Genomic DNA, 15409 nt, shown 5'->3' on the forward strand with positions numbered 1-15409 from the left:
TCACACACAGGAAGGAGAGTTCAGTTTGCAGGCAATTCAATCAACCCAACTTTAACATTGCTTACATAAAATACCCACATTATAGTAAGTACAATCATCCCCTGCCGTTGGTACTCACCCCTATTGCTTACACCCCACTCCATTCCTTGGATGCCCCTTTTCTCTGGCTGGACTCCATCCTTTTGTAATTCTCTCTGCAAGAATCTGTGAGAGGTAGAATCCATTAACATTTGTCCACACTTTGCAAATTTTATCTTTACTCTTAAGTGATTATTTACTGTGGCACGAGTCACAGGTTGAGTTCTTATTTTCCAGAATTTATGAACGTATTTCATTACCTTCCAATAGGCATGCTCAGTATAGAGAACCAATAGCCCACTTAGTGGTCACATTCCAGGGACTCTTTACAATGAATCCCAGTTAAATTATCAAATTTTTAACCTAGAGTCACGCGACACACAATTGTTAATTCTTGTCTTGCACAAAGAGATGTGGCTATGAAGACTAAAAGTTGCGCCCCTGGCTACGCTGCCAACCTGTGGAAGTAAAGGGAATTTGCCAGAAGGTACTGTGCTCAATTTCATGTGGAAGTGCCAGACAGGGCAGAGAAGGTGCTGTGTGTGGTTAGCGTTCAGTTTTTTCTTATTTCTCGTATTCACCGTCTGGATCAGCATTTGGTTTAAATCAGCTGAGCATCCATGGTCATTAGCAACTACAGAGCCCTGTACTGACATCCATAGTCTTCAGCAACATCCCAACCCTGAGGTCAACATACCATGCACTCTTCTCTCTAGGACCTAAGATGAAAAAAACAGGGCACTTGTCGATGTGTTCCAAATTTTAAAATCCAAACTTTTAAAATTACTTTATCTAATGTTGATCTGATGAGAAGGATTAAAAAATACTTCTTGAGGAAAAATAGTCACTAAATTAAAAATATTTGAAAACCATAAAGTGAAGAGTCTCTTTGGAGTTCATCAGACTAGATGCAACATATTTTAATAAAGCAAGTGAACTTGTTTTAGATTTGGGGGAGCACAAAAGAAAGGTTTCGTTTGTCCCTAAGATTAGTTTAGGTAACAGACCAGTTAATTTAAAAAAATGCTATAAATTCTAGGTGGTAGAGACCTAGAAATTACATATTTTCTAATCCTATTCTGAGTATCAAAAATCCTTGATCGAGGTAGGCAGGAATGTTCAAGGACAAATTTATATGTTCTAACAGAAGGCTGCAAAAAGCGCTTCTGAGAATATTTACAAAGCTAGCCCCCAGATGATATAAAGGCCACAGGTGACTTTCAGTTGATGATGAGAGAAAAATCAAATTCTTGCCGTCTCGTCTCTTTACAGAGGCAAGGGTTCTGGAGGTAAGGGATGCAGACATAATGTGCAGTGCGCTGAGTCACTGTGATGCGAGGCTTGACCTAGTATTGGGTTGGTTCTACACTGATTCCCAGACTTCCCTGGAGTGAGGAGGCCAGACTGGTTTGCAAAACCTGGAGAGGAGCATGGTCTCCCTGCCTCAGTCAAGCATATTCGCCCGTAATCATGCTGAAAGTCCTTTGTTCCTGAGCATAAGGAATTGTTTCCCAGGGGAAACAAGTAACTCAATCTTAACGTTCCTTATTTGGTACTCAGTTTCTTTCTCCCAAGGGAGTATGACGTTCGTTTTCCACTTCAAAATCTCCCTTTGAGAATGTTGGTCTTGCTCGTGGCGGTACTGAAGGTAAAAAGGGACTGCCGTTTCTCGCCTGAGGCTTGGTTCCTGGCCACGGGTGACAAACATATATGCTAATAGAAATAAAAGTCCTAAGCTACCTCCCTGGCTTTCTAATACAAATCGCGAAGTAAGTCGTGTTAAAAGTGGAAATTCTTCTTTACTCCTATCCTAGTTACACTCTTGGCAGAGCAAAGCCTTTGTGTCTGCAAGGCAGCAGGTTTCTCCCCGAGTCCCAGCTCTCGGTTACGTGGGGGTGATAAGTAAATGCCTCTCTGATCTTGGTTCCAAATGAGTAATGTGTACTGTGTTATTCACTTGGAACCAAACACGCCATCTGTTTCTCTTTACCAAAACCATGTGGCTGTAGCATGAAAGTCAGCTGTGTTCTGGCCTTGCGGAATTACTCTGCTTGATTAGCACTGAGGCTCCTTTACAATGTTCCCTCAGAGAGACTCTTTATGGTTCTTAGTTGTTGTTGCTATTGTTTTGCTTTTGTTGTTGTTGTTGTTCTTTTGGTATTGAAAAAGTGAAAAGTGCTCGGGTTATCCAAGTTATGGATGCTGACTCTGGTGCATCTCATTATTTCAGTCTCTTAAAGCAGTCATTTCATCATATGGCAGAGCAAGAAAGAACACAGTCCAGGGGGTCCAGGAGGAAGCTGTGGGGGTTGAGAGCATCCTTCCTCCCTTCTCCTGTCACCAGCACTACCTGTCCCTTACCTCTACCAACTTCCTCTTTTCTGTTGTTAACTTCCTGCACCAATCTCATATGAAACGCCTAAGCTTCTCTGATGGGTTTACTTAATGCCAAGAACACAAAATCTTTTCAGTTGAAATGGAATTTAGTCTCATTACTAGGGTATCAGTATTTGTTTGTTTAAAAAAATATTATTATCTGAAGCAGCATGGCTCACAAGGCAAATACATCATCTACATTTATAAGTAAAACTTTAGGGGGACATAACCACATTCATTCTTTATACTTGGTGTCTGCGTCTACATTCATGCTCTAATGGCTGATTTGAGTAACTGTAACAGACACTGTACGGCATACAGAACTTGAAGAGTTTAGTAATTATCCCTTTTAGGACATCTGTACTAGACCTCAGTCAATAGTCCCCACACCATGTGCTGGGGCTTTCTTTTATTTTCTGCATGACCTTTCCTCTGTTCTTCTTTCTTGTCTGAAAATTGAAGATAGAAATAGAACCGGTTTCAGGGAGTTCTTGTAAGGATGACGTGAGTAAATGCAATTGAAGCACTTAGCATTGAGTCTGGGCAAACACTCAATAGACAGTGATGTTCGAGCCTGACGTCTTATTTGACGCTGTTGGCATTAACTCTTGTGACGTAGCTTAGAACAGAGGACCCGTAGGGCTCAATTCACACATGTCACTGCCTGTGGGATTTTAAGCAGGCTATTTTTCTTTGACTTTCTCTCCATAATGGGAATAATGAAAACAATTGTATAGGCCAAAAATTTGTTAAGATGTTTGTGAAGACCAACAACAGCAAGAAAACATGGAAAGCAACAGGTTGAGAATCAGAACAGCAGCTTCGCAGTTGCTGGGGTAAAAAGAAATAAAGCCCTCTCAATGTTTTAAAGTAAAAGGATTTTTACAAGAGAACACGTAACTTAGGCAAATCATCAACGAAATGTAAAGTTAAATAACAACTTTTGGGGAATAAAAATTATTAATTGCAAAACACCCCAAAACCTCTTGACAACCTTCCTTGGCATGGGCTAAATAAGAAAACCATGACAAAGAGAGTATTATGGTATCTGGGGGGATTCTGAGAGGTGACTTTGGAGATGGGGGTGTTTAGTCTTCTGGGGATTCCTCATTAAAGCAAGAACTAATGGGATAAAGTAAACAAAATGGAAAGACAACTTCTACAACAAGCCTTAGTAACAAATGAAAAGCAGTACACAGTAGGACCAGAAGCCAGTGGGGTTCCGGAGAATAGTGGCACACAGGTAGCAAGGAGAAGAAGGGAAAGAGAGAAGCAGGTACAGGAAGGAGCCGAATTAGCAAGGACCCCAGAACAGCGACGTGTTAGACAGCATGGTCGGGAGCGCTAGCAAGTGAAGAAGAAGGTTATGAAAGATGAAGGTGGCAGAGGTCTTGGAGTGGTTAGGCAAGAGTAGGCACAATGGAGCAGAGAGACTGGAAATAATGAGAGACCATGAATAGATATTGAGAGATCATGTGCGTTCTCTTGAGAGTGAAAACCCAGGGTTTATTGTTGTTGGGTTTTTTGTTGTTGTTGTTGTTGTTTTTTCAGGATTCCATTGAGACAGACATACTAGAAGGAGCATTCAGAGTCAGGCATTGTGATGAGAGTTGAAATTGAACACTTTTGAACATATAGGAGATATTTTCCTTAGTGGAAGTTTGAGTCTGGCTTTCAGCAGAAAACCCTGCGAGCTTAGAAAAGGTTGTGGTGGTTGTACTTCCCTCCTAAGAGAAGACCTCCAAAGAGAAGATTTCATTAGATAATGGAAGCTCTGAAAATTCGATTTTATTGTGGTTGCTGTATGCCTGAATTTATTTTCTATTTAATATTCAACACAACAGGGATCCCTACCCTCCCACATCTCCGTCTCCTTGTTCCCATTCCCAGCTTTTATCCTTTGAAGACGTTCAGCTTCTAAAAGTATCTCATGCCATTCAGATGCACAGCCAAAGCCAAAAGTCTCTGCCCTAGAAAATGGGTGGGTTGGTCTATATAGTTCAGAGACATATTGCAGACATGGCCTTTGCTGCCATCTCAGTTCACCTAAGAAAGAATGGAAGATGCTGACACTGGCAGTGGTGGGTAGTTGGAATTTAAGAATAGGAACAGTAGCTTGTAGTCACTCTGTGAAATGAAGGCTCAAATCTCACTGAGGCTAACTGGAAGCGATCTCAGCCTGGATTGATTAGCACAGTGCTGCAAACTGAAGTGGTCACTGCTACATTGTCAATTAGTTTAAACAACTCAGATGAAGCCGGGAACCTAGAAATTGTAGCAGCCCTGATTTGCGTGTATTTTTGGTTTTGTTGTAGTATCAAAGAAATGTATAGATCTTATCTGATACAGAAAGCTGTGGATTTATGCCTTTTTGTCTACTAATGCTGGAATCTGTGGTATGGTGGTGAAAATACCAACCTACACAGATCCAATTAGCAGCATAAAAGACGGAGAGCCCAGACTTCGCCCCAGCCTTCTAGCTTCCCATTGTGATACAAAGTTCTGGTATGTACTTCCTACAGGGAGACTCTTCTGGGCCTTTCCTAGATTTGAGTCACTTGTGGTTGAGATGGGATTTTATATCACTAACTGAATCTGCTGTCACTTTGACTCTCTGTGATAAACATGTCCATTCTGTCCCCATGTACCTTTTATTCCATAAAGGGCTGGAGCTGGTGCAAAGTTAGCAGACTGGGTATATTGGAGAGATGAAGATCATTTTTAAAAAGAGCCTAACATTGTCTTTATACAAACTACCCTCAAGGGGTGCAGGCAGGCAGATTTAACGTGCTACAAAGTCATTCTGGGACAGATGCGGGTGTTAGGATGGTTCTGATTCCCTGTCTTTCAAGGACAAGAAAAAACTTATAATGATTTTAGAACAGAGAGCGGAGGACGATGCCCCCAAGCGAGACATGTGAGGAAAATAATTAGGAAGCTGCCAGCAAGCATCTCTCCACAGAGAATTTCGAGGCTTCCCTGTAACGATCATATAATATAATAGGTTTAGAAAAGAAAGTAAGCCAACAGTGCGCAGCAGAAGAAAACATGCAGGCTGTGAGCAGAAAAGAGGAGTTGCCTCATCAACAAAGGGTTTTCTGTTTTTTGTTTTTTTATCTCCACAAATGAGGAGGTTGGATCTCAAGGGTAAGACCCTACCAGAGGGACTACATGCTTCTTTTCTTTTTTATTTTATTTTTGAGATTATACTATAACTGCAACATTTCTCCCTTCCCTTGCCTCCCTCTAAACAAGTACCCTTCCTTGCTTGCTTTCCATTTCATAGCCTCTTTACTCATTAATTAATTAATTAATTAATTCTGTATAGGTTAGAGAGCAGTTATCATAAAAGGGCTCCACAGTCTGGGCTTTACTCTAACTCAGAGTGGACATGCCAGTGACCACAAGGGCCCTTCCTCAGCTTCTCTCAAGAAAAGAGTAGCTCTGTCAACTAGAGAGGGCATCCATTGTAAATATCCACAATGGACATTTGAACAAAAGGAAGTATCAAATGAGGAATGTAGCTAAAATCACAGTGAGTGATCTGGATGAACTCCATGTATGGGATTCTAAAAGTGAGAAATATACAAAAGAGAGAGAGAGAGAGAGAGAGAGAGAGAGAGAGATATCAGTGGATGACAATCCCGGGTAAAGCATTTGCTGAGGTCCTGGATTTAATCCCTAGGAGAAGGAAGGAAAGGAGGTGATTCATCAAGGAACCACTAGGTTAGGGTTGGAGAGCTATTGCAATGGTCTGGACAGCCTAAAGGAGGTGGTAGTGAGAAGTAAAAGGATATATACAAAAAATACAAAGGGATGATGAATGACCTGAAACGGCACTAAGAAAAATTAGAAAAAGAAACAACGTTAACTCAGGAATAAAATGCAACTTGGAGACTCAGAACTCTGAGAGATTGCAAGTTGACAGTGTCGTGGAGAGAAGGCATGCATTTGGGAGTCACTGTTGGGCTGCGGGGATGCTCCAGTCACTAAGGACTTGCCTGGTAAGCATGAAGACCTGACTCAGTCTTAGAACCCATGGGAAAAAGGCTGGGAGTGCTGGTGTGCACTTTGTAGCAGTACAGAGGCATTGGGCAGTGAACCTTGCCTCATCAGTAGGTCCAAGTCAGTGAGAGGCTATTTCAAAAAGCAAGGTGGATGGTTCCTGAGGTTGTCCTGTAACTACATGTATGTACATACACATGCACTTACACACACACACACACACACACACAAACTACTATTAGAAAAATATGGTTCTAAGCATGAAATATAGGTGCATTTTAACACAGAGATGGAAACAGAGGGAGGAGAGCAGATCAAAGAGCTGATGCTCGGGGAAGGAGAATGTCAGACATCTAGGAATGGAAGTGTGTGTGCTCGTACTCAAGACTTGACACCACAGAAGCAGATAACTGGGTTATCAGAAAACATATGTAGAATGTTCCCATTTTGGAATGAATCCAGTTGAACTTTCAGCATTGTTTTGTTTGATTAAGAATAAAAATACAAAGAGGAAGTTAAAAAAAAAAGACTATAATCCAAGAAGAACAAAGCATGAACCCAAGTCACTATGACTGTCAAAGTGATATCTAGGCTTATGAAGGTCAGACTTGACTGGAGTTGTGAAGAACAGCCATGCCCCTTTCATTACATTATATATCCACTTTCATAAACTGAACAGAATGAGTTTATGTCACACCCTCTCCAATCTGATTGTAATAAGATGAAGATGCTTTTAAAAAGAAATCACTGAAATAATTTTTAAAGAGATGCTATTTATGGTTCCTAATGTACCACTGAGAGCATAAAGGGTGTGGACATTCTAAATGTAGTTTAAATGGTTGAAAAATAGTACTGTTGCCAAACAAAAGGCTATGCCAAGCAAAAGGTGAAATTCAATATGCATTCACCCCATTTAAATTTAATTAACCTTCATTGGCAAATTTGGGGATTTTTCTTCTCAGAACATACTCTGAAAGGACTCTATGCTAGTGTGTGCTCACTGAATATTATTTTATTTACATTCGTTCTCATTCTCAGTTTGCTCTTTATTCCACCTATGATGACCAAAGTCTATTTTATAAATCCAGACATTTCTGTAGGTTATTTCATACTATACAATAGGCAATTAGATCAAAGCCTAATGCACACTAAACAGCATAATACAAAAAGCAAATGTATATATAAACAAACTTGATGTAACATACAAATGACTGCAGCTACTAAATAAAACAGATAACTTAGTAAAAATTTAGGATCATCCCAGACTACTGTCAAACAGTACAGCAAATCTGAAATTTCAATATTGTTTTCCAGCATATGATTAAGTTTATCTGTAAATCATTTTTTAAAAAGTTATTTTAAAAAAAATGTTCCAAAGTTGGAACATTAAGCTTAAATATGTACCCTTTTTATCTCTTGGTGTCACACAGCTACCAGAGTTAGTTATTTTAATTATGCATGAAAACCAGACTGTAGTTGACCAACCCAAAGGCATGGCCCACTGAACTGAAAGTAACGAATGATGAAAAACCCTTTCAACGTTTTTCTTTAATTTGTTCTTGCTATCCAGCTATTGTTTGGCTAGCAGGGTGAATGCTATGTCCTTAGCTCTCCTCATTAGGCAAGCATTCAGGATATTGTTTGCAAACTAGAGAGGCTTCATGTGACCTCATCTCCTACTGAGTTTTGGAATTTATATTAATAAGGATATGGTACATTATGATGCTGTAATAAGTTGACCCCAAATCTCAGTGAATTAATGCAACAAACACGTTTTCTTCACTCTGGCTAAAATTAGCCAGCCTGGAGCTTTGCTTCATAAAGTCACTGAGAATTGTGGAGCGTCTATCATAATGTAGCATATCACTCAAAACTAAAAATAAAAACTGAAACCAGTCGCTACAGAATACGCTATGAATATATCAGGAGTAGAGCCTGAAATATTCTTACCGCCACCAGCACTTCAGGATGTTTGGCAAGGGAATCTAGGAGACCCAGGAAGAGGAAAATGGAGGTGGACAGTGAGCATCATATTTACGTCAAGATTATTCTCTCTAGGAAGCAGCAAGCAGAAGCTGAGAAACTCCTTAGATGTCAAGGCAGGAGAAGTGTCTGAGTTTGAATAAAGCACTTAGCTCTTCTGGGTCTACATCTGCAAACCTAAAACTGCACACGAGTTTATGGGGAGAGGATTCTCAGGACACTTGGATACTATCCTGTCACACAAGGGAGGCTGGCTTCACATAGTGAGCTTCTCCATGTTACAGGAGTTAAGTTACACTGGGAGGAAAAAGGTCTCACATTAAAACAGATTCAGGCATTCAATGCAAATAAACAACAACAACAAAAAAAACCCTCTGCCTGTCCTTCTTTCTCTGCTCACTGCTCTGAAGCACCCGGAACCCACAAAACAGACTTAAATGGCAAGCAAAGCATACAATGTTCTTCTATCCTTTAAAACTAGATTTTTTTTTTATTAAAAAAAATGATTCCAAATTTGGGAGCCAACAAGAGTAAACATGAAAGGAGAATAATATCTTTTCCTTGTAGGATTTATAGCATCTGAAATTTATTTTTAAGGCTACTCATAAATTACCGTGGAGGTTGTAAACTCAGGATCCTTCTCTATTTTGAGGTTGAAGCTGGATATCACAAGATACCAGGAGCAATAAGATGACATTATAGAAGTCTCGGCAAGAAAGAAGAAGCGGGTGCCTTTTTCTGTTAGTTTGGTTTCTCCACCAGTCACTATGCCTGCTGCCTTTATATGGGTATGGGAACAATGCTGTAATGAAGTACATTGGAAAAGGAACTAGAAAATGTTTTAATTTAGGTGCTAATTAAAAAAGAATCTCTTTTTCTTCAAAGGTTTAATTAACCTGGCTGTTGATTGACTCTTATGATATGGAAGAAACCCTGTGTCTATTGAAATCAATTTCATAATGCAAATGATTTTCTTTGTAACTTGAATTATATGAGTATCATAAAGATCATGAGTACTAGAGCAAGATATAATTGGTTAATTACAGTTAAAAAGTTATACACTTTATCTAAATTGGGAGTGGTTCCTCTGCTACAACCTTTGGAGATAAGAAGCAAACACAAAAGTTAAGCCCTATACTGGGTCTTAGTGCGTTGGTGATAACACATGTCGTGTGCATAGCAAAGAGTATGATGGTGGAAAGAGGAAGATCAGAAGTTCAAGGCCAGCCTTGACTACAACTACATGAAACTGATTCTTTAAAATATCTATAGATACATATTCTACCTTACGAAACTAGAAAATAAATAAACACAACAGAATGAAGGTGACAGTAAGGAGTCGAGCAGTTGAAAATGAAATAAATAACAATATATCGGTAAGTCCTGAACATCAATAAATCAGAGATTGGTTCTTTGAAAAGAGCAACAACAATCAACAAATCTCTTGGGAGAATGACAAGATGGGGAATGGGGACTAGATTCAGGTTACTGAAGACAGCAATGAAAGTGGGGCATTGCTACCCACCTTGCAGGATTGAAAAGATTCCAAGGGAATAATATAAAAGGTGTACCAACAAAGAAGATAAATTAGGCCAAAATGACTAAATTAGATGATAATATTTCCAAACATTCTCAGGAAAAATGAGAAAATATTAATAAGTTTATCGTGAATATAAAGTCCAAGTCAGTAATTTTAAAGCTTCCTTCAATGAAAACGAAGATCCAGTTGGCCCAATAATGAATTCCACCAAAAGTTCAAAAAAGAGTTAATTTCAATCCTTGCAAATCCCTTAAAATATGTAAAATGGTAAGTGACGCAGAGAGCCTTTACTAAAATAGTCCACATATTGGAACATTAAGCATCTCCCTATAAATATAGGAAAATGGAAATAATTTCCTATTCCTATTCTAACCATACAAGGATAACACTAGATGTTAACAATAGAAGTCATAGAAAATATACATAGTCATGGAGATTGACGAACACTCTACTAAAAAATAAAGGGGAGAAATAAAAATAGATTAAACTTTCCTAAAATTTAATGAAGATGAAAACACAACATATTAATATGTACAAAAGCAGTCTTAAGAGGAATGTTTATGTATAGCTCTAAGTGTCTACATCAAAAAATCAGAGAAAACACAATTAAGCAACTTCATGATGAACACTAAAGCCTTGGCAGAACAAACAAACAACAACCCCAGAGCAGCGGACAGGGAGAGATAAGAAGATCAGAGCAGAAACTCATGAAATAGAAATTAAAACTAAATACCCAGAATCATTGAAATGAAGTGTTAGTTTTTTGACAAGATTAAAAAGGTTGTCAAATCCTTATCCAAATCAAGCAAAATGAAGAGAAGACCCTAATTTACAAAATTAGAGGTGCAAGAGGAGATATTACAACAGAAATCAATTATATCCAGAGGGTAAACACATACTTCAAAGACCTTTTTTCAGGAACTGGGGAAATAACTGAGTGATTAAGAGCAAAAAACAACAAATAAAACATAAAGTTCAATACAGTATTGAAATCTTAGAGTAAGACAAGAGAAAGAGACAAGGTAGATAACAAGTTGAAAAAGATAAAGTCAAATTATCTCATTTACAGATAAAATTCTATACTAGAAGTTTTCAACCTGAGGGCTCCACTCATTCAGAGGTCGAGTGACGCTTTCACAGGGGTCACATAGCAGATAACTTGAATATCAGATATAACATTCAGATTCAGTAGAAAAATAACAATTATAAAGTAGCAATAAAAACTTTTGTTTGAGGAATTGTATTAAAGGGTCACAGCATTAGGAAGGTTGAGAACCACTGTTTTAGAGAATAAAAACGTTTGGACAGTATTAAAAAAATGTGAGGAATAAAATAATTTAGATCAGTGGTTCTCAGCTTTTCTAATCCTGCAATTCTTTATTTAATACAGTCCCTCATTTTGTGGTGACCCCCAACCATAAAATTATTTTTGTTGCTCAGCCTGCTGTCTTATAGAACCTGGGTTCATCAGTTCAGGGATACCACCACCCACAATGAGCTGGGCCCTCCCTCATCAATCACTAACAAAGCAAATGCTTTACAGCAAAGTCTAATGGAGGCATTTTCTCAACTGAGGTTCTCTCTTTTCAGATGACTCTAGCTTGAGTCAAGCTGACATAAAACCAGACATCACACCACTCCCGGGTGAATACCCAAAGGAGTACACATAATATGGAGATGTTTGCTCATCTGTGTTCATTGTTGCTGCATTCACAATAGCCAGGAAAGGGAAAGATCCTAGATAGCCACCAACTGATAAATAGCCAGTGAAAATGTAATTCACAGGTACAATAGAATAACACTCAGTTGTAAATAGAAATGAAATCATGTAATTTGCCGGTAAATGATTGGAGCTGAAAATAATCATTCTAATGTAACCCAGGCACAGAAAGGCAAATGTAGACTGTTTTCTTCCACATGTGGATGTTAGCCTTGACTTTTTAGGTAAGTGTATTTTAATTGGAGTAGCATGGAAGTAAGGAAATTACCAAGGGACATTTGGTTGGACGCTTTAAGTAGGGGAAGTTAGAACACAGGTGTCATGGAAAAGGATAAAGGTGGAAGAAAGGTTAAGTGTGAGTGGGAGATGGGAGGGTAGTGTAGATGGAGTGTGGAGAGGAATGACTGATACTAGAACTTTCAAAACACCGCATGGAAACTTACTACTGAAGAAGCTTCTTAAGATAGATGGGGTAGGATTTGATCAAAACACATTTTATGAATGTATGAAATTCTCAAAAAATAAAAAAATCATGGGATAGAATCCTTATCAACTCATTGCAAGATGCTATATATCTTTGAGAGTTGTCTAGTGAGGTCTCATAAACCCCAAACATTACAGATTATTGTCAATGTTCTTGATTACGCTCCAGAATTTGATAGTAAGCTCCTATTTTTAAAATCAAATAACATGGGTCATCACAGAACATGGACAAAATCGAGTTAATACTCATTGGAAGCTTTACCCCTGATGGCTGGCTTTTCATAGCGCTAGAAGTTGCTATGCATAGTAGCTGGGAAGTACATTAAAGTCTTATCCAGCTGTGAATCCTACGAGCGACACAATATGCTCACTGGTGCTATAATGATATGAGTGTTAATATAGCAAACTATTTTTTGATTGGATTTAAGACCTGTTTACTAAAGTAAAGACTTGGCATGCTTGTGAACATTCATGGAGCCAAGAACTCATGATGGCTAGGTAAATAACAGGACCCAGGAGAGAATGTACTACTACTACTACTCTACTAAATGGACTTGGGATTAAACTGTCCCCAGTTTTATCTATATATCCATGCTAAAATACACCTCTCAGTCCCCATCAGAGAAACTTCTTTTTGCTCTAGAAAAATATTAATGCAGAGACTCACAACTTTGAACTTGTAGAGAATAAGACATTGAAGAGTTCTCCGTCCTAAACAAAAAAAAAGTCATGGAATAATGCTCTTGTATGCTGTAAAGATTTGTCACTCATATTGGTTTAATAAAACACTGATTGGCCAGTAGCCAGAAAGTAGAGTTGGGGCAGCCAGATGAGGAGAATTCTGGGAAGAGGAAGACAGAGAGTCAGTCACCAGCCAGATGTAGAGGAAGCAAGATGAGAATGTCTTACAGAGAAAAGATACCAAGACATATGGCTAGACATAGGCAAGAACTATGGGTGATTTTAAGTCATAAGAGGTAGTAAATAGTAAGTTTAAGCTGATGTTTATAATTAATGTTTATAATTAATATAAGCCTCTCTGTGTTATTTGGGACTGAATGACTGTGGGATCAGATGGGACAGAAACCTCCATCTACACAGAACATCTTGATCATTTCTCCTCCTGCCAACAGCTGGGATCATTGCAGAAGAGGAAAGAGAAAAACTGCAAGGTCCAGAGTTAGTGGGTGACTGCAGTAAATCACGTTCTCCAAACACCACAAGGCAGTTGTACACACAAACACACTGTAATTATGACTGCATGTGCAAAAACTGTGTATGATCAAGCCAGACAGAATGCCAGGATGGCTAGGCAGGGGATTCCTGAAGTACTACCTGTAGCTGAGGAGCTAGTGGCAACAATGGCTGCTAGGAGAGGAGAAGCAGTTTTCTTCAGGGATGTGGTATCTGTGAAGCCTACCCATGCTTCAGGACAAGGATCCACAATCATGCACCTACTGGCGACATTAGGTGGTCTCAGAAGTCTTTTAAGAAAAAACACATGAAACCAAAGAGAAGTTATGGGGGTGGGCAATGGGAAAGGAATTTGAGAAGCAGAAATGAGGGTAGATTTGATCAAAACACATTGCATCAATATGTGGAAAAAAATGAGATAAAATACTTATTAACTCATTGTATGGTGCTATATACATAAACATGTAAGAGATATGATGAGCAATGAAATCAAAAGAACAATATGCAAATATGGTTTTAAGAGTAACACTGTATACATAATAAATAAATCTTTAAATAAATAAAAAGACTCTTAATCAAAATATTACCACAATGAATCTAACAACTTACAAAAATAATAGGACACAAAGCCAGGTAAGAAGTCAATTAATGCAAAACACAATATTAATAATATGTAGGATGAAAATTTCATATGATCATCAAAATAGTAGCAAATACAAAATTTGACAATACTGAAAAGGCATTAATAGTAAGACTTTAAATAAACTTTCAATGAAAGCAAACCTAATGATATTAAAAAAAAAGCTATCAAAATACCAAAAACATAAAGCTAAATCCTACTATTTAGTGATAAAAATAAAAATTAATGCTATTTCTTCCTAAAGTGGAAACAAGACAATTGTTCCCACAATTACTGTTCAACAGTACCAGAGTACTAGTATCCTAGTATTACTAGGATTCTAGTCCTTGTTAGCAGTCAAAAAATGGCATTCCATATCAAAAAAGAAAAATAAAAATTGTATCTCTTCACCGATGCCATAATTTTACACAAAGAAAATTCTGAGATCTAGAAGAAAAGTAATACTTAAATAAAGGTAATACTTAAATAAAAATTCAGCAATGTTCTACACTAAAACAAATACACAAAATATGAGAGATCTGAAAACAAAGAAAATTCCATTTACAGTAGTACAAAAAAATAATAAAAGGGGCATACACTTAGTAAGAGAAGTTCCAGACATGCTCCCATAACACTACAAAGCACTGGAGCTAGGAAGATGGCTCAGAAGACGGGTGAGAGCACTTGTTGCTCTAATCGAGGATGAGAGTTTGATTCCCAACATCTATATGGTTACTCACAACCATCTGTAACTGCAGTTCCAGAGGTTATGCTGCAATCTCCTGACCTGCCAAAACCAGAAATGCACATGATACATATATACACATCTAGGCAAAACACTTCTACATATAAAGTAAAATAAATATGAAATGAAGTACAAAGCATTGGTAAAAGAGTATAGTAAATCCAAATGAATGAAAATTTTATATCCATGGATCAGAAAGTATATTACTGTTAAATTAGCTATCCTCTTTAAATTCATCTATAAGTTCAATCCTCTTAAAATCCTTGCTGTTTTGGTAAACTGATCTTAAAATCCACATGTCAATCCAGGAATTCAGAAAAGATAAAACATTCTTCATAAATGAGATCCAATTTGGAAGATTCATTCTTTCCTCACAAAAAACTTTGTACATTCATCAAGAGTAATGAGAACAGATCAATAGCTCAATGAAATATAATTGACTATCAAAAATAAGCCACTCCATTTACACTCAGTACATTTTGCACACGAATGCCAGGGCCACTGAGTGACATTGGAAACACCTTGTTGGCAAATAGTACAAAGACAATCAAACAACACCCACATGCAGGTAAACTAACCTGAGATAGACAGTAGGCCTGTCACATCACATAAAACTAAAATCTTAAAATATATCAGAGATGAAATGTGAGAAGTAAAATTCTTCTT

General features: G+C 38.0%; 1 protein-coding gene across 1 annotated transcript in view; it reads right to left on the reverse strand.

Moving 5' to 3' along the window:
- The window catches only part of Kcnn2 (potassium calcium-activated channel subfamily N member 2), a 374515-nt gene that overhangs the window by 249635 nt on the left and 109471 nt on the right, over window positions 1-15409 (reverse strand). The window contains exon 2 of the mRNA XM_085699907.2: window positions 119-204. The gene's annotated coding sequence lies outside the window, so the exon portion shown is untranslated. The remainder of the gene's footprint in view (window positions 1-118; window positions 205-15409) is intronic.

This window comes from Myodes glareolus, chromosome 13, assembly GCF_982192425.1.
Source record: "Myodes glareolus chromosome 13, mMyoGla1.1, whole genome shotgun sequence".
Lineage (NCBI taxonomy): Eukaryota > Metazoa > Chordata > Mammalia > Rodentia > Cricetidae > Myodes > Myodes glareolus.